Raw genomic sequence first — 23,097 nt, 5'->3', positions numbered from 1 at the left:
TTAATTTTTATTTTGTATTTCTTTAGCATGCAGTAATATTTATTATTCCCTTACATTTTCCCAACTTCCAGTTTTTAAAAAAAATTACACTTGGGGCCCGTGCCTCACCAAAAACTCCTACAAACTCACTCTTTGAAAAAATTATGAATTTTTATAATGCGTCCCACCCTATTGATGTCAATTAATGGAAAACAAATAAATTACATGGTCTTCGGTTTTCTATTCAACTAAACTAAAGGAAGCTAAGCCAGAGTCAACGGAAACCTTCAAAAAAAATAAAAAGGAAAGTAAAACAGTAAAATGGTAAAATAACCATCCTTTTTTAGTGTCATGTTTTCACCTTTTGGATATTCCAAACAAAGGGTCATCTTTTCAAAATCAACACAACTTTCCATTTTACCATTTGAAAAAAATACCTTTTGCGTGCCACTACACTCCATGTGAGGGCCATGTTTAAGGTTCATCCAAAATCAGTACATTCAAACTTAATAATTACATTTTTTTTCTTAAAAAGTTTGATTTTCAAAAAACAAAAAAAAAAAAACCTCAAATATGGCACATAGGGAGTGCAAGATTTTCAAGGCCAATTTTTATATTTCAATCAGTGTTTATTTTTTGTTTTTCATGGAGAATATTGGTTGTGCATATGACTTTCTTTCTTTTTTTTCATTAGACTTTTTTTTTTGCATCCAATTCTTTAGCAGATATTTTTGGTGTTTATCAGAGTCCAAACATAATAATCACATGTACTCATAACAAGTTGAAATCACAGAAGATGACCCTTATACTTGGACAGAGGTAGTCCATTTATATTTAAATGAATACAAGACAGATCGCAACAGACACACATGGATAGACTGATTAAGTTATCACTGAGCAGTGATTTTTCAATGATAACACAGACAGCACCGTACGTTATTAGCAACTGACATAGGAACAACAACTATTGGCGGCACATATGCAATTCTAGTGAATTGTTCGCCTTTATTTGAATACAAAGTACGTTGCAAATTGCAGAAAATAGTAGGCTTTCAACAGTTGTAGACACAGTAGCAAGCATAATAACGATGCTGACCATTGCCATTCCAATTACATTCTCCGGAGTAAACATGCTCTGTATACTTGCAATAATTGTAGCACCTGTCAGAGGAACAATCCCCGGACCAGTTCTTGGCAAGCCTCTTGCAAAATGAAGCTTCAGCCATTGGCATCTCTGCATGAAACAAAGCAAAACATTAGAGTTAGTCCAAAGTGTATGGTATATATCAGGGATCTAGCCCGTCCACCTAAGGGATAGGTGTTTGTTAGTATTACAGGGCATGGTTCCTCTATGTCATTTTTTGTGTCAATCTTTATCCCATTTTCTATTTTTATGCCACATGTATTGTTATTCGCAACACTATACATGTATACTTGCAGTATAATTACATGTCACGAGAAATTAGAAAGCGCGAGAGAAAATTCAAAAGCAGAGTACAGGGCTAAACTTTAAGCAAAAACATTTATTGAAAAGCATACGGCGCATATGTAATACAAATTAGTTCGTAAAATTTTGATTGTGAGTGTACATATACATGATACACACTTATAACTATTCTAATTCGTTGCTAGTGACAACCATTTCTGTTTGTTCTACTCGAAGTTCTCTAACTAAGAGAGAGGTAGAGACAAATAATTAAAACTTTGGGAATGTACAAATATACGCCATTCTATGCACGTGTTCACCATTTAAGACTATAGAAGTGTAAACTCTCTTACTAAAGACTAGCTACAACTTACTATTTGGTACGAGGAGGAGGAAGCAGATGAGCAGGGCAAAGAAGGTTGCGCAGCTGAATTGAGATTTAGCCATCTCCGATATCTTATGTTAGCTATGCTTGTGAGAACACAAGTTAATGATGATAACTATTTATAGCAAGAGATGGTGCAATTTGCCAAAACCTAATCGGTAGTTGTGTTGAAACTTCTTATCGCTGAGTTGTTAAGAGAAAGCTACAAATATCAAAGAATTAAGACAAAGTCTAAGTCAGAATTAGCTTACGAAAGGAGTTTAAACAGAGCATCAACATCATTAAGATTTGAAATTTTTAAGTCCAGCAATTTCTAACCTCTTTTAGTGGAAAAGATAATGAACATTAGCATAATGTCGCAAAGCTTAAGTATAAACTCATCTGGTTGCGGGATCGACGGTTACATCATTTTCACATACAATCGATGGACGCATGCCGAATTTTGGTACATCAATTTCGAATGTAGAAGCCACAAGGCAGAAAGGACGGCAGCAATGGAATGCTGATAATTGAGCTATTGCATGCATGATACATATACAGTTTGCACACACATATTCATGTATATAAATGTATACATACATATGTACATTGTCCAAAATTTATATTGAGGATTGAAACTTGAACCCCATATCCCTCAAGTTTTCAATGGACATTCTTGTGCTTTATTTTCTGACAACCAAGACTATCTAGTAAAGGAAGATGAAATATAAGCTTTTAGAATTCTTTTTACCTATGATCTATTTAAGTTTTCTTGAGATTTAACCATGTCCATTATTTGTATTTTACCAAGCGCGTGGAATAAAAAAATCAAGGATGATAAGAATTTATAGCAGGGCACATATAGCGAGCTTTTCAACAACTTGATATACGTTGAAATTTGAATCATTCATATCCGTGGAAGATCAAACAAAAGGAAATGTACGAATAGAATAAGGACCGGTACATTCAGCAAACATCACTTATCCAAGGACATAATTAATAGCATTAGGACCGGTACAAAATTTGAACAGATCAAAAGATAGCTTAATTTCCTACCGTCTTAATAATTGTGGGGAACTAAATTTGGACATCCTTCGCCGCATAGTGTTATTCTAAATCGCTGTCAGTGTCCTGTTAAGGATTAACGCATACTTTTGTCTTCCTTCGAAAGAATCGTTTTCTAATTTCAGCCCCTAATTTTCACAGTTTATTGCACGTAATTACTTTAGTTCAATGTCTTTCACTTCTTCAAACGCCTTGTGTTCGTAAAATATGCCATTACTTGTTACTAAAAATTAAACTACAGGAAAAACTCTTTAAAATTTTGTTTCTTGAGAAAGATCTTGTGAGATCTGGTGCTTATTTCATCAATTACTTGAAGGCTTACCACTGAAGAATCTTGTTTTGATCGATTGTTTGAGAGATTAGTCTACTCACTGCACTCAAAATCTTTTCTACTGTTAGATTCAGGGTTCAAATATCATGCCTGCCAATTGGAGATGGAAAAGGTGTGGAGAGAGATGGAAAAAAAATCTTGTGTAACTTTGACATGTATTAGAGTTTTTGGAACTTTGAATATTTTTTTTTTAATTAGTTGATTCTGACTCTAAGAGTTTGGTTACGTCATTATGGATTTTAGCTCTCCAATGCAAAAGAAGAAGAAAAAAGAAATAGTATTCACTGGTAATCTTGAAAACCTAGTTTGGTAAATAATTGGAAATAGTTCTTAACCCTGATATAATAACTTTTATTTGATCCCGTCTCGATTATCTTGAGGAGACAAAGTCGCAGACAATATAATATTAGAGGTAGCCTGCCAACTACACCAAACCTGTACGCTAATTAGTAATAAGTTTGGATAGTTGACTAATGGTAATATAGTGTCCTTGATTTCGATCCACGCATGTATTATATTAGCTCTACCAAATCAAACCTTGCATCCATAGTAATGTTCACCCTACACCAATACGCAACATACATCAGGCTGTTATAATAAATGAGAGTCAAATTATCAAGTTGCGTGAAACATTTATAACAAGAAACAAACACTTTCTATAGTTTTGCTCTAACAGGATGCCTCGAGATACTATTAGAGTAAAACTGAAATATTGTAGCCGGATGTAAATATTAGGTGACGCCTCCTTGTGTAAATGCCATTCTTGGAAACAAAATTTTCATCCTTTTAATTCAAAAGCACACGGAGTAATTAGGTATTAATCTTCAACTTCCATATTCAAATTTTAATTGCCTGTGTGCAAGACATAATATATGCCACTAAAAAAGTCGTTCAGATAAAATTATTCTTCCCCAACGTTTCTTTGTCAAGTAATCTTCCTTGGAGCTTCAGCATGATTATAATATATAAGTCAATATATCTTTGATAGTGCCATTTCTTTAGAAATAGTTTCTTACTGCTCGCATGATTGTTGAAAATTTCAGAGAAAATAGCACAATAGTGTGGTATGAGCAAATTTCCAAGGAATGGCACGATTGTACGTATGCATGCATAAAAAACAAAAGGATGAGAAATTTTTTGTATTTCCTTTCTTTGTTTCCTCCTTTGTAACTCGTAAGTGAAACAAAGCATGGCGGAGTCACGACCAAAATGGTGGAGTCATGACCAAAATCACGAGGGACAATTGTTTATTGTTGGTCAATATAAGGATTGAATTGAGAGCCAACAATATTGATGGTAGTTGGAATTGGTCAAGGCTCAAAACAACTATCTTGATGGTATGGACAACTACAAGATGCGAAAACGCCTAATTTCTTATATGATGGGTAATATATTGTACTATTAATTGATAGTTAGCATAATGCGACTAATCTTAAGAAATGTTTTCTTGAAAAGCAAAATTAGAATTAGCATTTCTTCGTGTTTTATTAGTTAGTTGAATAACTAGTATTTGTGTTTTACAAAATTATATGCACAATCAGTGAGTATTAAATTGCAGTGTATTTAATACCCAAATAAGTTATACAATTACAAATAATCAGAGAGTGAGTTAATAAATCAACCAAATAAAGAAGTAATAGTATAGCATAATTCAAATTTAGCAAACAAAGAAATATTCTGAGAAATCTTTTGTAACGTAGAAATATTCTACGTGTATTTTTTTTTGTTCTTCTTTCCCCATAATTAGCTCTTTTATCTCTTCAATACAATAAATATAATTGGCTATCCCTTTAATATTTCTTTCAATCTAATATCATATCATTTGACTTTTTATACATGTATTATCTTATTTCATATTTTTTGGATTTTGCTTCACTTGTTTCTTATTATAATGGGGTTTTGATTAATTTAAATTTTAGTAAGTACCCACTATTATTTTGTTTGTGGGGGTGCAATACACAATTTCGGTAGTTTGAGAGGATACAAACTATTAAACTATAACTAAATAAAAATACAATTGACAATAATTGTAAGGTATAAAAGGAAATTTTAAAAATTTGAGGGAGCAATTACCCACCCTCAAATGTAAATAGCTCTGACCCTGCCCCCTACTACATTGAATAAAATTTCTCACCCTACCAATAAGTACAGACCACAAGCTTATTATTAGGGAATAATTTCAGAACCTTCCTTGTGGTTTCTAAAAATTTCATATTGCTCGTCTCAAATTTTTAAATTGCACAAACCTCCCTGACTTTTAATGTCAAACTAAAATTTTTTTCAAATATCCTAAATTACCCTTTTCAAATTGAAAAGAAAAAAGGAGAAAACAAAGTTTCCTAATTCCTTCCTCGACTCCATGAACCATTTATGTTCCAAACAAACTTCAGATCATCAAAAGACCAAACCATCCAATGTAAAAACGGTTTTCAGTGCTGGATATCCAATTGTCAACCCAAGCTTCATAAGTGCTCAAGCGCTTCCCCAACTAAAGCTTGCATTTTTTTTTAATGTGGTGTGGAAGCTGCCCTTTTCTTCTATTATTAAATGGATAGTTATAGGTAAAGATCACTCCTAATTGCTAATATTAAATCTTAATTATAATATATTCCCAATCAAGGGAATCCTTTAAGGATTAAAGTAAGTAGGTTGGAAGGCCCACACTTCTGCCGATATAGAAAACCCAAATTTGATCCAATATAATCAAACCAATCCAGCAGCCAAAAAATCCCAACCAGGGCTCTTCACCTTGCCCCAAAACTCTCACCCTAAACAAACACTAATATTTCAAAGAAATTCAACCTCAATGCTTTCTCAAAACAAAATTTCCATCAACTACCAATCTTTACATCCCAAACCGCCTCCACCTTTCTCTAGTCCATTTTGCAGCTTCTTTCTAACAAACAACCTAATTCCCATTAAGTCAAAAACCTCCATGTTTTAAAGTTTGATCAATATAGTTCTTGTGCAGAAGATAAAAATAAAGGTTAAATGCAAAAAACTGTCTTGAACTTTTATAACTATTGCACAATACATCCCAAAGTATGTTTATAGGTACTTTGCACCCTAAGAAAACTATCATTCACAAATTTCATGGTCAAACAAAGCGCGTGTCTTGCAAGCTCTGTCTGTTGAAATTTCCTAACAAAATTGCCTTCCTTCCAAATGAGTATAAATGGCTATCTCCACCTACCATCACTTGTCCATTCTGCTCATTTATTATCATCTTCATCACATCCTTTATTTCCTTTTCTTCACAGATGCCGCACAGTTTTCTACACACATGGAGCACAATCCTAACAGTTGTAGCTCAGGCAATGCATATGAAGCAACAAACTTCTGCTCAAGATGTAGGTGTGGAAGAATAGCACCTCTATGCACTTCATGGACTATTCACAATCCAAGAAGAAAATTATTTGAAATAACTATTGTAGTATTTTTTGGGATGTGATGTATGTAAAAAAAAATGATTGGAAAAATAAAAAGTTGATTGGAAATTGTGTTTGTAGTGCAAGCAAAATATTATTTAGAATAATTTTGTTTTCCAAAAAGAAAACAAAAAGTACAAAAATTTTATCTTCTCAAATGAGTAAAAAATTTCTAAAAAAGTGTCGTTAACGAATAATATACTGCTACTAATATTTTTGTTTTTATTTTAATCTTATTAATTGCCACTTTACTACTAATAATTAGATTTGTTATAAGCTCATTTGTTTTAGATATACCTAAATAATTTGAATACCATACAAAATATGCTTTGCAATTATTGTTACTACTAATAATTGAACATAGAAAAGAGATGAAAAGAGAATAAGTTGAAGTTCATTAAAAATACTATACGAATAATAATACTAAAAAATTAAAATAACTAGTCATACAAGACAGAAAAGAATAAGAAAAATGTAAAATGGAACAAAGTAAAGAGTAAAGAAAAAAGTACCAAACATAATTGATATATAAATAATATTCCAAAAAATAGTTTTCTTTTCACATACATCATATCCCAAAATTATTTAGATACTTCATGTACCATCACATCTCACTCCATGCAATACAATAGCCAACTGGACATGAAGAGTGCTTTTGTCCGTTATTTTTTTGAAAAAAATTGAACTTTCCATTAATGTTGTAATCATGCTTACACTGGCTGAATACATTCACAGATAACCAATTACTTGTCTACGAAATGATGAAAACCCTAACTTATCCATTCCAATATCCCCCCTTGACCAATCGTGGTAGATCTGAAAACCTATTAAACACCTGACCTGCATTAGAATCAGCACCCAAATTTGCAAGACGGTCAGCAGGAGCATTCGCTTCCCTGTAACAATGTGAAATCATTTGAAAATGTTGTTTAAACATAAGCAACTCATCCAGCTCCCTCTGCAACTGCCATGGGCAAGCACTAACCCCTTGAACGATCCAAATAAGGGTAAGAGAATCTGCCTCTAAGTGTAACTCCAAGTACCCTCGAGTAATACAGTATCTAATGCCAAGTAGCAGCGCCCGAAGCTCCGCATGCAGACTAGTCATTGTCCCAAAGTGCTCCGAGTAACCAAATACAAAATTACCTAGACAATCACGCACTAGACCACCTCCTCCACTCAATCCTGGGTTCCCCAGAGAACATCCATTCGAATTTAACTTGTACCCCCCCTGCGGGGATACCCACCTGACCGACTGAATGATCATCCTCTTTTGTCGGTTAACCAACTCTCGAAGCATCTTTTCCCACGAGGAATCTGACCACTAAATCCTCGGGAGCTGTACATGAAAGATGTCACTTAGCAATTGGACTATCCGACTCACAGTCTCCCTGACCCTCATTCTCCGTCCTTCAAAAACCTTCCTATTCTTTGTCCTCCATAATTCCCAGCAAATCACCGACGGGAGAACACTATTCAAAAACTTCAAATATATGTTATCCCCTCTCCTTAACCACCAAAACCATACCATATGTCGCACCGTATTCACCTCCCTCATTTCACCAACATTAATATCGAAATGACACCAAACCAATCTTGCCCCTTTTCTTGAACAAAAAACATGATTCGGGTCCTCCTCCCGTGGATCCTGGCAACACCAACACCTAGAGGGGCTGCTTATCCCAAATCTCCTCAATTGGTCCTTAAGAGGGAGCCCGCCCTGCAGCTGTCGCAGTATAAAGAAAGAGATTTTAATTGGAAGACTGCTGCCAGACAAAGGCAGAAAGCCATGAGCTGTTAGTAACCCGTTCGACAAGTGAGTAGGCCGATAATGTGGAAAAGGTGGCAGAATTTGTCAAGGTCCAAACCATTCTATCATTGCCCTAAAAGGATGGGAGGATGGGGGTGCAACCTCCAAAACTCACCCTGCTAGAGCGGCATCCAAATACTGATTAAGCATGGCGACATTCCAGCCCCCCCGATCGACAAAATCAGCCACCAAATGGTCATGGAAGATTTCCACCTTGTTGCATAAGACTCCTGATCCCATCCAGTTGTCAAGCCAAAAATCCATCGATCCTTGCTGTACGATCCAGCTAATGTGGTCCTCCCCTACTTGCTGCACCGCAACCATCCTCCTCCACGTATGGGAATTCCAATGGCTATCCTCAACTAGACAAGGATTCAACCCCACGCAATAATTTCTTGACATAAACTCTGCCCATAGCGACTGCTATTGTCAAAATTTTCACTAGAGTTTAATCGAGATTAAGTCGTAGACCTCCCTAATACCACGTAGACCAATACCCCCTCTTCTCGCTGCCGACACAAATCCTTCAACCGCATCTAGTGGAATTTAGTACCAAAATCAGATGACCCCCATAAGAAATTTGCAAATAACTTCTCTAATGCCACGAATATCCCCTTTAGAGGAGAAGAAGCTGTGAGCAAATGATTCGGCATTGAGGATAACACAGTCTTAATCAATACCACTCTATCTCTGGCTAACAAAACCTGATTCATCCATGACAGGATATGAGCCGCCACTGCATTATATATATCTGCAAAGTAAACTTTTTTTCGCCTTCCTACGTACAACAGACATCCTAGGTATAGTATCGGGAAAGCTCGCTTTGGAAACCCAAGTACCTATCCAATCAATGCTGCTCTCTGTGACGGAAACCGCGGATGAGTCAAGAAGCAGCTTTTTTGGGGATTGATCCATTGGCTTGATGCAACACTATATTCCTCCAGTACCCTTTTAATCGATTTTAGAGAAGATCTCATACCATTGGAGAATATGATAACATCATCATCGTACGCCAAGTATGATACTATAGGGCAATGAGGAGGTAGTTTAAAAGGGGTGAATCGCCACTGTGTGACTAAAGTATTTAGGGCTCGAGACAACACTTCTGCTTCAATAATGAATAAGGCTGGCGATATGGGATCCACTTGTCGTAAGCCCCATGAAGACTTGAAAAAATCTTGTGGAGAGCCATTAACCAATACCGAAAACCAGACATTAGAGACCAAGTGCCATGTCATGTCTATCTAAGTCTCACTGAACCCGAAGTGACGAAGCACTTGCAGAAGAGAATATCATGAGACTCTATCATATGCTTTCATCATGTCTAATTTAATCACCACGTTACCACCTCGATTTGTCTTCTTGATATCTGTTAATAACTCCAGAGCTAGCAAAAAATTATCCGCAATTTGTCGCCCTTGCACAAAACCGCTCTGCTGTGGAGATATGATCCGGAGTAATATCTTAGCCAATCTCTTCGATAGAAACTTGGAGATGATTTTGCTAGCAAAATTGCACAGACTTATGGGCCGAAACTGAGTAAAGTCTTGTGGGTTTTCCACCTTTGGCAGTAGAACAATTGAGGTAGCTGTGATACTCTGAGGGAGCTCAGCACCATAGAAAAATCTCACTACCACCCTGTACACATCCGTGGCTACCATCTCCCATGCGAAGGTGAAGAATTTCCCTGTGAATCCATCTGGGCCCGCTGCGCTCTCCTCATCCAGTGCAAAGATTTTGTCCTTGACGCCTTGAAGAGAAGGAATCTCCATTAACAGCGAATTGTCCTGGGCAGTGACCAGTTTCGGAATGAACTTTAAAATTTCATTGGATGTCGAGCCTCCCTCTGCCTTGAAAAGCTCCTAGAAGAAGCATACCGCCGTATCACCAATCTGTGGCTCCTCCTCGATCCACTCTCCATCCGCCTTCCTAATCCGATGAATCACTGCCCAACGTCTCCTTTCTACTACCACTAAGTGAAAGAATTTGGAGTTCCTGTCCCCGTCCAAAAGCCACTTCACCCGTGCTTTCTGCCTCCAAAAACCCTCCTCGAGTGTCAGCGCGCGCCGTAGCCGCCCTCGAGCATGATGCAGCTCACAGCGCAATTGATCCAAGGGATTCAGGTCGTATTTCATCTCGGCATCCACTACCTCATGCTTTGTGCATCGAGCTACCTCAAAAATATCACCAAACAAATTCTTAGACCATTGTTTGAGAAATTGTTTAACATTCCGAAGCTTCATTGCCAATATATGCAGGGGACACCCACTGACCGATTAAGACCAGCAATCTTTAACCACCCCAACAAGTCCTTATGTGTGGTCCAAACATTCAAAAAGCGAAATGGCCTGGGTTTATTGTCCAACCTCGTAACGGGGAGTGATCTGATGGATCACGCCCCAAATGCTGGACCATGACTTGTTGCTGCATCTCCAAAGCTAACTCACTTATTAGTAGTATGTCAAGGCGCTTCCAAATCCGAGCTGCACTCGAGTGATTATTACACCAGATATACCTCGACCCAGAGTACCCCGCATCACTCACTCCCGCCACTGACATGAAATTCAAGAAATCCAATCCTTCCGTCGGTGTGAATGGCAAACTGCCCCTTTTTTCCCCCTCATTTGTAATCACATTGAAATCCCTTTCTTGGTCCGTGCGTTTAGTATGAATACATGACAAACTAATGGAAGCTGGAAATAGGTGAGATTGTACTTGAATAGTTAAATATTGGGGCGACTTCCCGATACTCTAACAGTTAAACAAAGACCAGTAAAACACCCAAACAGAACCCCACTGATTGGTTATGCAACAGTCCATCCCCAACTTTAGTCTAATATCAGTAATATTCTCCAACCCCGTCTTTAGTTCAACAATTACCACTAATTGTAATGAGTACAGTTTGATAAGTTTCCTCAGTCTTTTTAAATTATGAGCTCAAGTCACTCCCCTTATATTCCAAAAAAGCAACTTAATCATCAGATAAGACAGAGAAGGAATTTGTTGATGCATTAACCATGGATCTTAGAGTTCTATCAGAAGGGAAACCTGCACGAATACCTCGCGACTTTGCAAAGGACATCTCCTTCAGTCCCATTTTCTCCTACTCATGGTTGCCAGAGATCACCACCGGGTCTATATGCAATGTTTCCAGCAGCGACGCCTCCCCTTGAACAGCATTCCTGTGACATCCGCCCCTAGGGGATAAATTTCCCACCCGTCGCTGAGTTTCCTGTAGTTCCTCAGTCCTCCCTGCGTCAGCTAAATCCCTTGCTGTCCGCCCTTTTGCTTGCACCCCACCAGCCTCCTTTGCCATCCCCTTTCCACTAGATTTGATGCTCCCCTCACCAGTCCCAGGCAAGGCAGTCACCTCCCCTTCGCTTGTCTCTTCCACGGCGGCCATTGCCTGACTGTCAGCCGCGACACTCTTCCCCACAGCAAAATCTGGATGCATATCTATAGTGGGTGGTCGCATAACTGCCCCATCAAGACTCTCGTTGGACTGCCCTCCCACATTATCCTTCGTGCTGATAGGAACAAGGTTCGTAAGTATCGGTCCCGCCTGAGGCTCAGCCGCGGCCATCTGCAGCCGCAAGGTAGACGTCTTCCCAATCACTTTCGCTGGCACCTTGCCATGGTCATCTGTGGCAGCCGACTTTACATGACCTTTTATATTAGAAAATAAAATTCAATACAAGATTCTTGCATAATATTCTAATATTAGGATAACAAGAAATAACATTAACAAACAGATCAAATGGGAATGCCATATCCTTATTTAGCAATAGTAAAACTTCTCTGGACGTTCATAGTTATGCCTAGTATAGCATTTGTTCCCATTTTCTACATGCAAATCTTGGGAATGTGCAGCAGCTAGCTTTTTGTAACTCCAGAAACAGGAAACACAGACAGTTTTAATGGAACCAAAGATGGAGATTTCCCTCAGCATTTAAAATAACAGAAGCAAGGAAATCCAAAGCCGCTTCTGTGACAAGCTGCATGCTGAGCTCCCTCCCAACTCTTGCATTGGCTATCGCAATTCTCAGTTTTTATGCATATCCCAGTCCATGTCTGGCTGCGCTTCGAGCAAATTTTTCCTACTACCTCCGCCATCTGTAACTCTGTATACAATAAGCAAGAACATGTTAAAAATTTTCAGTTTTTTTTGTTAATTGTTTTTGTTTATGTGATCAGAGCATGATGCTTAGTAAAGCTAAATCAAGTTTACCCTTTCTAATAGTTTCTAAAGGGCCCTAAAGATTAATGTAAATATGTGGTTTTCATGCAACTCTTAATTTTCATAAGGAAGTATAGTAGGCCTAAGTAAAGAACGAGAACAAGTGAGGGGCTAAGTTATAAATGCCGGTTGACAGAAAAGAAAAAGTTGATGACCGCATCTCAGAAAATAAACAAAAATCCATTTGTTTATGTAGTGCAAGAGAGTTGCATTTTTGTATCCAACTTTGATAATCTCTCTTGGACTTAAGACTATTATTAGTAGTTAAGTACTATACTAATTCTTTTTAAAATTTTGTTATGTAATGGTAATATTGATATATGACAACATGCCAGAGCATTACATACTTGGGAAATTGGAATAAAGAATGACTTCAGGTGCGTGATTCACTGCAAAGTTTGGTATAAATAGTGGAAGTTTTTGACAACTAACCGATTGAAGCAATGAGGAGAAAGCAGAAGAGGACTGCAACCAAGGTCTTGTAGCTGATCAGTTGAGATTTAGCCATTTCCAATCTTTAATCTCTTTGCAATTCGTGTTTGAAAAGAGTAAAGATGACATGTATATATAGCAAAAAATTAGTCTGTGTTCGGGATCTGACCTCACAAGTTGAAAAACGTCGAGTTCAAACTGATTATTATAATTTGTATTACTTCTGGTATAAACTTAGTACAATTTTGAAGTAATTATAAACTGTGCATCAATTTAGTTGTATAAGTTGATGAGAAATTTCTAAAATTATGATGAATTTTAAAAAAATTCTACAAATGGGGCATTTTGAGTGTGGGGTTCCATCCAAGGGATCTTCGCATTCAGCAAATACGAGCTCCCTCAACTCGCATTTGCTGAATGCGAAGTCTCTTGAATTTTCCTCCAACGAAATCCAAAAAAAAAAAAGAAAAAAGAAAACCAGACCTCGCATCTCTTAAATGCGAGGTCAGTTACCTCGCATCTCTTAAATACGAGGTCACTGTGCTCAGACCACAGACCGCAGAATGCGATCTCATCTCAAAGCTCAGACCCCAGAATTCTGGCGTGATGCCAGGAATACAGGAGATGGCACGGTCGTGTTACTAGTGCTGCTTACACCTCCCATGTCCTTGGTCTTGTGGAGAAGGAATGTTCCAGACAGGATAGTCACAAAGCCACATACTTCAGAGACAATTTGCGATGCATTTTGACTGTCCCAGTCCTGCATGAAAAGTTTGAAAGTCAGCCTTTTGTTGCTCTGATTCGTCCCTCCTCCTCCCAATCCACAACACTAAAATATATATATATATATATATATATATATATATATATATACACGAAAGGAAAAAGCTAATAATAAAAGCCAAATGAAAGTACCTTAAACATTATAATGCTAGCTAGGATGGTGAGGGATGTAAACATAACATAATATACTGGGGACACCACAGCTGTATTAAAGGCATCCAGTGCCTGCAAAATGACATGTACAATTATCAGATTACACATTTTTCAGGTAACTGGAATCCATTGCAGCAACATAAGAAAGGTACAACGAATTACAGTTTATCTACAACAAAATCCATAGTCAGAAATTTAGTATCACTTGTTCATGGAAAAGATAACAGGAAAAAATCAAGAAAGGGAACATTCGTGCTCTCTGAAGAACTGAAGAATTTGCCTGTCATAGCAAATGGTAAAGCCAAAGATAGTGTTCAAGACACAGATGGCAGAATTTGCTAATATTTCAGTATGTCTACTTGAAGCCAGTTGACGAACCTTGCTTTTAGACCAAAGGAAGTGATTTATCTTGCCCCAGGGACCAGTTTATTGTCATAGCGTAGGAAAGGAATCTCAATATAGTGTTTGTTTATCAGTGCTAATAAGGATGTAAAGAAATAGGCAGTAGATAACCATCATTTTCATATGATAATGCACTGATTGTTGAAAATTGAAATCCATCAACAAAGACATCATTTTCTTTTTGTTTATGTTAGAGCTGTCACGAAATGAAAAATATTGTCCTGTCAGAGCTCTCCTTTAAAAAATATTTATTTTCTATGAGTAAATGCGAGCTCCTAAAAAAAGTAAATATAAAAAATATTTTTGTTTTTTTATAGCTCGCATGTAATAGTAAATTTGTTTTCTTGGAGCTCGCATTTACTAATAAATGCGAGATCCTTCAAATATAAATTTAAAAAATATTTGTTTTCTTCGAGTACTAAATATTTAATTAAAAAAATTAAATATTTTAATTAAAAAAATATTTATTTTGCAGATATCTCATTTACTAAATGCAATGTCTAGTACAATCTTATTTTTTAAAAAATAATTGTTTATGCATTCATTGAGTGCGAGGACTAAATAATTTGGATCTCGCATTCGATAAATGTAAATTCCTAGAAAATTATATTCAAAATTTGCTTTTTTTTTTTTAATTAGGAGCTCACGATCATTTTTGTTTTTGCATTGGCATTTATCATAGAGGAATAAATCCATATGAATAATATGGATAAGCCATATGAATGTTTTTGAGAAGAGGCATTATTGCTCCGAATTGGTTGCCTAATTACTTTAGTGTGGATATGTTCTTCTATGCTCTGCGGTCCAACGAGGAGAGTGGAAATGCACAGGGCTATCTATATATGCACATATTTTAGTGAAGAGTGATGATAAGCAAATGCTTGTTGGCATATAAAAGTAATCAAGTAGAGGGTGTTTGTACTAACAATTCAAGAATTAATGAACTGTGTTCATATTCAAAATAATGGTTGATTTGGAATATGGAACTTGCAAATTGCATCTATATCTTTTTTGACATTTCTTACTTGGAAGGAACTAACATGCTTGCTCAATAAAAGACCACAAAAAAAAATTAAAGAAAAAAGTACACTGGAATGCGGTAGTTGAGTTGTATTGCACCACCTTCAAAAGTATACCATAGTAAGAAAATTAACCAAGGCCGGGTTGGATGTATGTACCCTCCTCAATGGAGTTAAACTAAAACAACCTAATTAAGAGGGATTCTTAATCCTGTTGAGGAACTTGAGAGAGAGCTGAGGTTAAGCCATTTGACACGGGCAAAAGCAAGGAGCAATTTCTTGCGATGAATGTCATTGCTTTGAATTTCAATGAACAAGAACTACAAGCTGAAGATTGCTGGAAATGCACTGAACATTCATTTTTAGACATCTGAAACCAAGCAATAGAGCAATTCAAAAATACTCTTCTTAATTCTTGGTACTTGTTTAAAACAAAAAATGAGACTGTATGCAAGCTACTTCACATGTATAGGACAACGATGTGGAGGCCCCAACAGTTAAGTGGTAAATTTGACGTGAGATCTGTACAGATAGCCCACTGAGGACATTCCCAAGGATGTCTCTAGCAGCAAAACCAGTAGCCACTCCTGCATGGCAAGTCAAAGCATGATGATATCAATTATCAATGCTTCTTAAATTTAAACACAACTCTTCTTTAAAAATATAGAATGCAAGCATTTTTTCCCCTTCAATTGGAAAAAAAAACTTCTAATAAGAATTTTCAAAATCAGGAGAGCTGAATCAAAATATTCACAGGTCTTAGTGCCATTTTTTTTTTTTTTTTTTTGCAATAACCAAAGCAAGCTCTTTGCCTTTCATTCTATTTTTACTTTGATCAAAATATGACCATTTAATCCAACCATGGCATAACTTGGTGACTACAACCTGTTGCTTCCACTACATTCATAAATAGCTGTCTAATAATCCCTATAAGCCCTCCCCCAGATACCAAGTTCTTTCTTAGTGACTACAACCTCCAGCTTCCACTACATTCATAAACAGTTGTAGACCTCCCCCTGATACCAAGTTCTTGACCCTGAAATATCTTCTAAAAGGCAGTTTAAACCTGTTGAGCTGCTATGAGAATCACATAGGGATGCGTAAAGGAAAGCAAAATCATGTGGGAGGAGCAGCTTGGCTGCTGTTGCTGTTTCTATTCGTGGCGCTGCATTTTTGGAACTCTATCATGTACTATTGGGTTCCTATTGCTTCTTCCTATAATCAAGTGGATTATGACGAAAATTTTTTGGGGTAATACGAGTCAGCTTATTGTTCTTGTGTGTATATCATTATTAAATCAAGCTGAAACAAATTATATCCAGAGCGGTGCATTTCATATTATATCCACAACTTCACTTAATTCATCATCTTTGAGGCAGGAGGACGCCTCATATATTGCAGAAGTTAGCAACTTCTGTTCAGGAATTTTCACAAACGCCTTGTATACATCCATAAAATCACAGGAATTTACACTTTCTTGCTTAAATATCGCTCCAAAAAATATCTATCTAATCACACGAATTTACAACTCAAACACGAGACCAAATGCATCAACAAATGACACCATCATTGAAGACTAGGCATGGCAAGCAAATAAGAGACAAAACGAAAGAACAAGAACGCTCAATAAATTGCCAATCAGAAAAACCATTTCAATTCAGAAAACAAAAAATCCCAGAAAAAAAAGAAACTCAGAAAAAAAAAAGAAATTCATTCTTGGAAACCTCCCTTGAGGGTTTGTCTAATATCACTTAAAATTCTTGAAATGTTAAAAATATCACTAACTTCGCATTGGATTGTGCTAAAAACATGAATAAAAGAAAAGGAAAATAGAAAAACTCCAACTATCTCTATCTATAAAATTTCAATTGTTAGAATGTACAAGCCAAAAAAACTTTACGTGGTGGATCATTTATACTCCATTATTGACAAAAATAGAATTAACATAATACAAAGAATTCAAATTACATGTATGTTTATTTTTCTAACTTAATTATATTCTTCGTTTATAAAAAATTTTGATGATTGTGGTTTATATGCAATAGAGTCATGTATATACAATACTTTTGGTAAAACATGATATTATCAATATTTGATATGTTAGAATTCAAGCTATAAATCAAAAAGTGTTTCATTCATGATTTCAAATTCAATCTTAAGGGATATGCCAACTACATTGGAATGTTTTCTGTCTCTTTTCATTTAATAAAATTTTTAAAAGTAACTAGCTTAAAAAAATAAATAACATAAAAATACTATATTATGATGTTGATGATCAAAATTTCATAAAAAATTTTTAGTATCTGAAAAATAATATATTTTAAAATATTACAATCACGTGCAAAGCACGTGAACTATTACTAGTTGATATAAATGCTTGGGAGAGTTGCCGTAGCTCCTCCATCTCCAACAATATGGATATGACAACTTGCTAAGCAGAGTGTTAACCAAAGCGAGTCAAGCTGTATATGGAACCTGTTATAAGTTCTGTTCAAACATTGATGTACACAAAACAACACAACCTTGATCAATTTCCTGAGATATGTACAGGAAGTGATCAGCTCAATTATCTCAAAAACCAACATAAACTTCCACCTACAAGCCTTGTGAATTTTCTGATCAAGTTAATATGTTTCTAGATGCTTATCCAACCATAAATTCCATTATAAGGAAAAATCAAACACTTTAAGCATACAATTTACAATCACTTGCTTCAAACACCAGAAAATTCATGACAGCTATAAGAAATAAACTCTTCAATTTGGTTCAAGAATTTTGGATTGGACTGGCGTCCATGATGTACCAAGATCATTTTAACCCCTGTTGCTAAGGTAACATAAAGCAAGGCATTCTGCAATAATTTAACTAGGTGGCAGAACTAAAAGGCTAACTACGCAAGTGAGACTGAAAATGAATAGAATGCTAAGAAGTCCAAGAGGTTAAGTTCGTTTCTAGCATATTCTCCATATGCTAAGAAGTCCTAGAGGTTAAGTTGGTTTCTAGAATATTCACCATATGCCATCGTCAAGAACTAGAAATTATGCCATTGTTTCTTTTGCTTTTTAGAAACTAATATGCCATTGTCAAACTCAAACTTCATGGCATTAGAATTTCTTCAAAAAAGTGACCCTTATACAGGTTGTATGCCCCAATCCCCAACTCTTGCTTCTACCGAGCTTGCAATTTTTTCCATGGTTGATTGTATGAACAGATTTAAAATATAAAAATAAAAACAGAGGAGTTGTACAGTCCGGAATGGGTATATTCATTCTAGTTCCTCAACCAAGAAAAATTCACAGTTGCCCTCACAATTAACTAAGATTGGGATCAAAACTTCCATGCATTCATAAGCCTACATGCAAGTACAAAATATTTAGATTCTTCAAAATCCAATCATATTAGGATGGACCTTACTGACTATACTCAATGATCAGATTTAAGATGGAAGAAGGTTGAATGTTGCAGAAAGAAAGACCACTGTGCCAGCAGTGTGTCTTGAATAGCAAATGGACTGGGTACCTCAAGGTTTCTAGCCATGCAAAAACAGTTATTTAGGTGTATTACCTAAGCGAGCCTCATTATGCAAATGTTGATGATCTAGAATTGTTAACAGTGATAACTCAGAATTGTAAGACTAGATATATGGTGCAAGGACCTACAGGTTTTTCCTGCATCTCAAAACTATACATAGTTTCTCAATAAGAAGCAAAACTTCAAAACAAGTAGCTAATACATACCACTACTTAAAAAGGTAAAACAAATTGCATCGTTTAATAGTAAGTAGCTAATAGCAGTTTTTTTTTTTTTGGGGGGGTTACAAAAGCATGAACTAGAACCTGAAACCTTACTGGTCTGGTAGCATTACAACCCATCAAGGTACTGAAGAAACAGCATTACAACAAAACTAAAAGATGGACAACTTAACTTAGCCACTAGAATGCCACAAACAGACTATTCACTAAGAGAATCCTAATTGATTCAGCATATTTTAAGCATTAACCGTATATTAAGCAGCCAGCTAGTAAACTTTCAAAATTGCCAAGTTATAAATAGCAATGCCAATACCGTGGATGCTAATCACGAAATCCAACTTACTGGTATCATGCAAAAATGCCAAATGGCTGGTCACATGAACACTAGAACCAAGTCAAAGTTATCGGTAACTCAAAAGAAAATGAAGCAGGACTAGCTGTGAAGTTATATGCAAATACCACTAATTTTATCTACATCTGTCTCTGTCGTTTTCTTTCTGCATTTACGTTTACTCTGGCTCTGCGGTGCAGTGGGTCATTTGACCCAAGGATTTCCCCTCCCTGAAGATATTTCCTCAGACTCGACAGAAAAAAATGGAAAAAGCAGCACAACCCACATGATATTTACATCCAAATTTGACATCAAATCTGAACTTTACATCGGATTAAAGTATTAAATAAATATAAAACGCATAAAAATCAGGCTTTGCAACAAAAGTTCATACCTTTTATGCTGTTTGTGAGCTACAGAGCACAGCCACGAATTTGAAAGCCATTTGCGAAGGGAAAAGAAAATGTGCAGCGCAAAGGGTCACAAATTTGGTTGGGGATGACTGCTGAGGCAGAAATGGCAGCTGGTTGGCGTGCAAATGGCGTCTGGTGGAAGCTCAACAATGGCGGACAACAACCGACGAGAAAGAAAGAGATTGAGGGATTTTGGGCAATTTCCTCTTGGAAGCTTGGACTGGTGTCTAGCTACGCAAAAGACGAGAGAGTGAGCTGGATGTGCAAAGTTTCGTTCCAATTTCTGCCCCTCTGCTTATGGATTTGAATGCCGAATGTTTGACGTAAAGAACGGAGCTCTATTTTTGGGTTTAGGTGAAAGAGACTGAGAAATACGAGGTACTTTCTTTTAAAATATATATATATATCCTAGCTCGTTAAGTTCGCATTCAACAAATGCGAACAACCTCATTTTAGATTCGCCTCCACCAATAGCTTTACTTGTAGAAACTCTTTTTTTTTTTCATCATAATTCAAGAATTTACTTATAAGTTGATAGATTCAAGTTTACATCTAAACTACGTGAGTTTACAATAAATATTATAAGAATTATAATAGTCAGTTTGAACTACATAAACTAGATAGAAATTCAACTTATGAGGTCTCGATCCCTAAATTAATGATTTATTTTTAATATTTTTCTGAGATCAACTTTATCAATCAATAATATGAACTCAATGAGTTGTGCTCAGTGGTACAGGTCAAGTAGTAGACTTTGATGCATATGGACAGGCACCACTTGCTAGATTAAGCAAGTCAGATTTGTTCAATGTACCACGTGTGTAGGGTCATGAGCAAAAGAAGCAAAATACAATGGATTGGAAGTCAAAAAACTGCGCGCATTATGCAACAAGTTGACATGGTTGCTACTGATTGAATGTCAAAGTGATCCATATCTTATTTGTTAGTTCCTTTTCAATCAGCATTCTTTGTTATAAATGTTTTTTGGTTCCTCACACAAGCATAAATGAGGGAAACAATTTTGGACATATCGGCAAATCAAGTTTCAATCTCTCCTTTTTTTTTTGGGGGGGTTGTGTCGGTAGAGTGTTAGGTCCTATATTGGCAGGACACTTATTTCTTCATTTTTTTTCTCTTTGAAAAACACTTTAGTAGGTTCTTGGTATATGAGTTTACTTGTGAATCATATACATTTTTAAGAGATACATTAATTTTCCTGCATCATCATACATGATAACTACCACTTTTTGTATGTCATCGTATGTCAAAAGTAATTATTCTTGAATACCAATATGGTCTACAAATGAGTCGACAAACTATTTCTACCCAAGCATTTTTCTCCTTCTTTTTGGTAGTATTAAAATATGTGCTTGGTTTTTTTTTTTTTTTAAATTGGGTGCCATAGAGACATATAAAAAGCACAAAAAGTATTGAAAAAGGAAAACACATTGGAGGTGAGGGTTGGAGCCATTATGAGAAGTGTAGAACTACTTTGACTGCTTCAATTGCATACATGTTCACACTAAAGCACTTTAACTCTTTTACGGAGCAAATGACACCAAATGCAATGAGCTAAAAGAGTAAATCTTCTATATACTTTCAGTATAAACTGAGTTTATATTGATGGCTTACCATATTGTGCCATTTCATTGCTAGAAATGAGTAGCTTATTGAAGCCTGTATTGATTATCAAAATATTTAATTAACAAATATTTAGTTTGTAACAAAATCATCATAAAAAGTACTTCATCTTCTGTTCTCCCTCTGTTTATCATTATATTTTGTGCTGAAATTGGTGGTTCCCCATTGATTTGCTGCAAAATTAATTGGAAGACAGATTTGATTTTTTTTAATCTTTTCTCCTTCTACGTTATTTCGATCATACACTATCTTTTGCTTATTAGGTTTTCGCAAAGTGTGAACCCTAATTCAAATATTTTTTCAAGTTAGGATGGATTTTGTAGTATGAATAAAGAAATTTTTGTATGGTAAAATATTTTGAAAGAAAAGTAGGAAACAAAGATGAAATAGATGCTGAAAGCAATGATGAAATAAATATATCATATATAAGGGAAAGACACTAACGTTATGGCGTAAATAGTTGCAGCTCTGTGACTGGAAATCCTAATTATTAAGTTTTCTTAAATATATCCAAAGCATTTGTTTTTTTATTCAATTATTGGTTGCGTTTAGTGAAGTTTGTCTCTCAAAGTTTGATATCGCGTTTGCGGTTGGATCCTAGAGTTCCTAAATCACTCCATGGAAAGAAACATCCCAGATTAACTTGATGGGTGGATTTTAATTAGAGTCCATTATCATTCCAAAATTATATTGGCTATTATCTTTAAAGTTTGGTTTGTTTATTTGTCAAATCGAGTTTGAACAAGTTTTATATCAAATTTGACTGTTATAGAACATAAAATGCTGTTCAAATTTGGCTTGATTAATTGAGAATTGGGAAACTAAGATCGAACGAATTTTTACCAATCAGATTTCGATTCGAGTATTGAGTAATTTGATTCATCTTTCAACTTCGTCTAAATCACTCCATGGAAAAAAAAAATCCCAAATTAACTTGACCGATGGATATGTATATGTAGCTTTTGGATTGCTTTGATGAATTTGCTAGCTTTTGGATTGAGATTGCTTGTTAACCTAAGTATATGTAGTTAATTGTCAATTATGTATATAAATTGGTAGTGAGATATAGAAGTTGGACCACGACGACGAAGCCATAAACCTAGGCAAACCCAAGAGCAAGGGGAAGAGCAGGAATCTGCAATTAACCAAAACTAGGAACAAGGAACCCATATAAGTGATCTAGTAGCTACTGCTTTAAATCGGATGACTGGCCTTTTAGAGTGTATAGCACCCCGACAGGATCAAGTGGTTGGGTTTGTAAATCAACATAGGGAACGGGAGGTAAAATTATCCATTACGAATTATACACGGGTTGCATTTAAGAGATACAGGAAGCAACCTAGGAACTAGAAGATAAGATGCGAAAAGAATACCTGGAACTCTTTATAATGGAAGGTACGAATTTCGATGGTGAAATTTCTTTAAGGGGGGAAGGATGTGAGAACCCGAGAAAATTATGTGTATACCCTAAAATTATTTTATTTTATTTACTTTGATATGAGAAAAATTATATATAACGAATAAACGGTTA

The 23,097-nt window shown here is 35.9% G+C and overlaps 1 long non-coding RNA gene across 2 annotated transcripts; it reads right to left on the bottom strand.

The window, feature by feature from the left end:
• Positions 1–766: 766 nt before the first annotated feature.
• Positions 767–2,123, bottom strand: LOC113691472 (uncharacterized). 2 transcript variants are annotated; one of them, XR_011816239.1, is made up of 3 exons: positions 2,109–2,123; positions 1,780–1,992; positions 767–1,213 (listed from the first exon to the last, which is right to left on the bottom strand). It is a non-coding gene; the product is annotated as an uncharacterized lncRNA (long non-coding RNA). The 2 variants fall into 2 exon arrangements; XR_011816238.1 differs by lacking the exon at positions 2,109–2,123 and having other exon boundaries at positions 1,780–2,100.
• Between the last annotated feature and the right edge of the window lie 20,974 nt (positions 2,124–23,097).

This window comes from Coffea arabica, chromosome 6c (assembly GCF_036785885.1).
Source record: "Coffea arabica cultivar ET-39 chromosome 6c, Coffea Arabica ET-39 HiFi, whole genome shotgun sequence".
NCBI classification, from domain to species: domain Eukaryota; kingdom Viridiplantae; phylum Streptophyta; class Magnoliopsida; order Gentianales; family Rubiaceae; genus Coffea; species Coffea arabica.
This window is presented reverse-complemented; position numbering and strand designations above follow the sequence as displayed.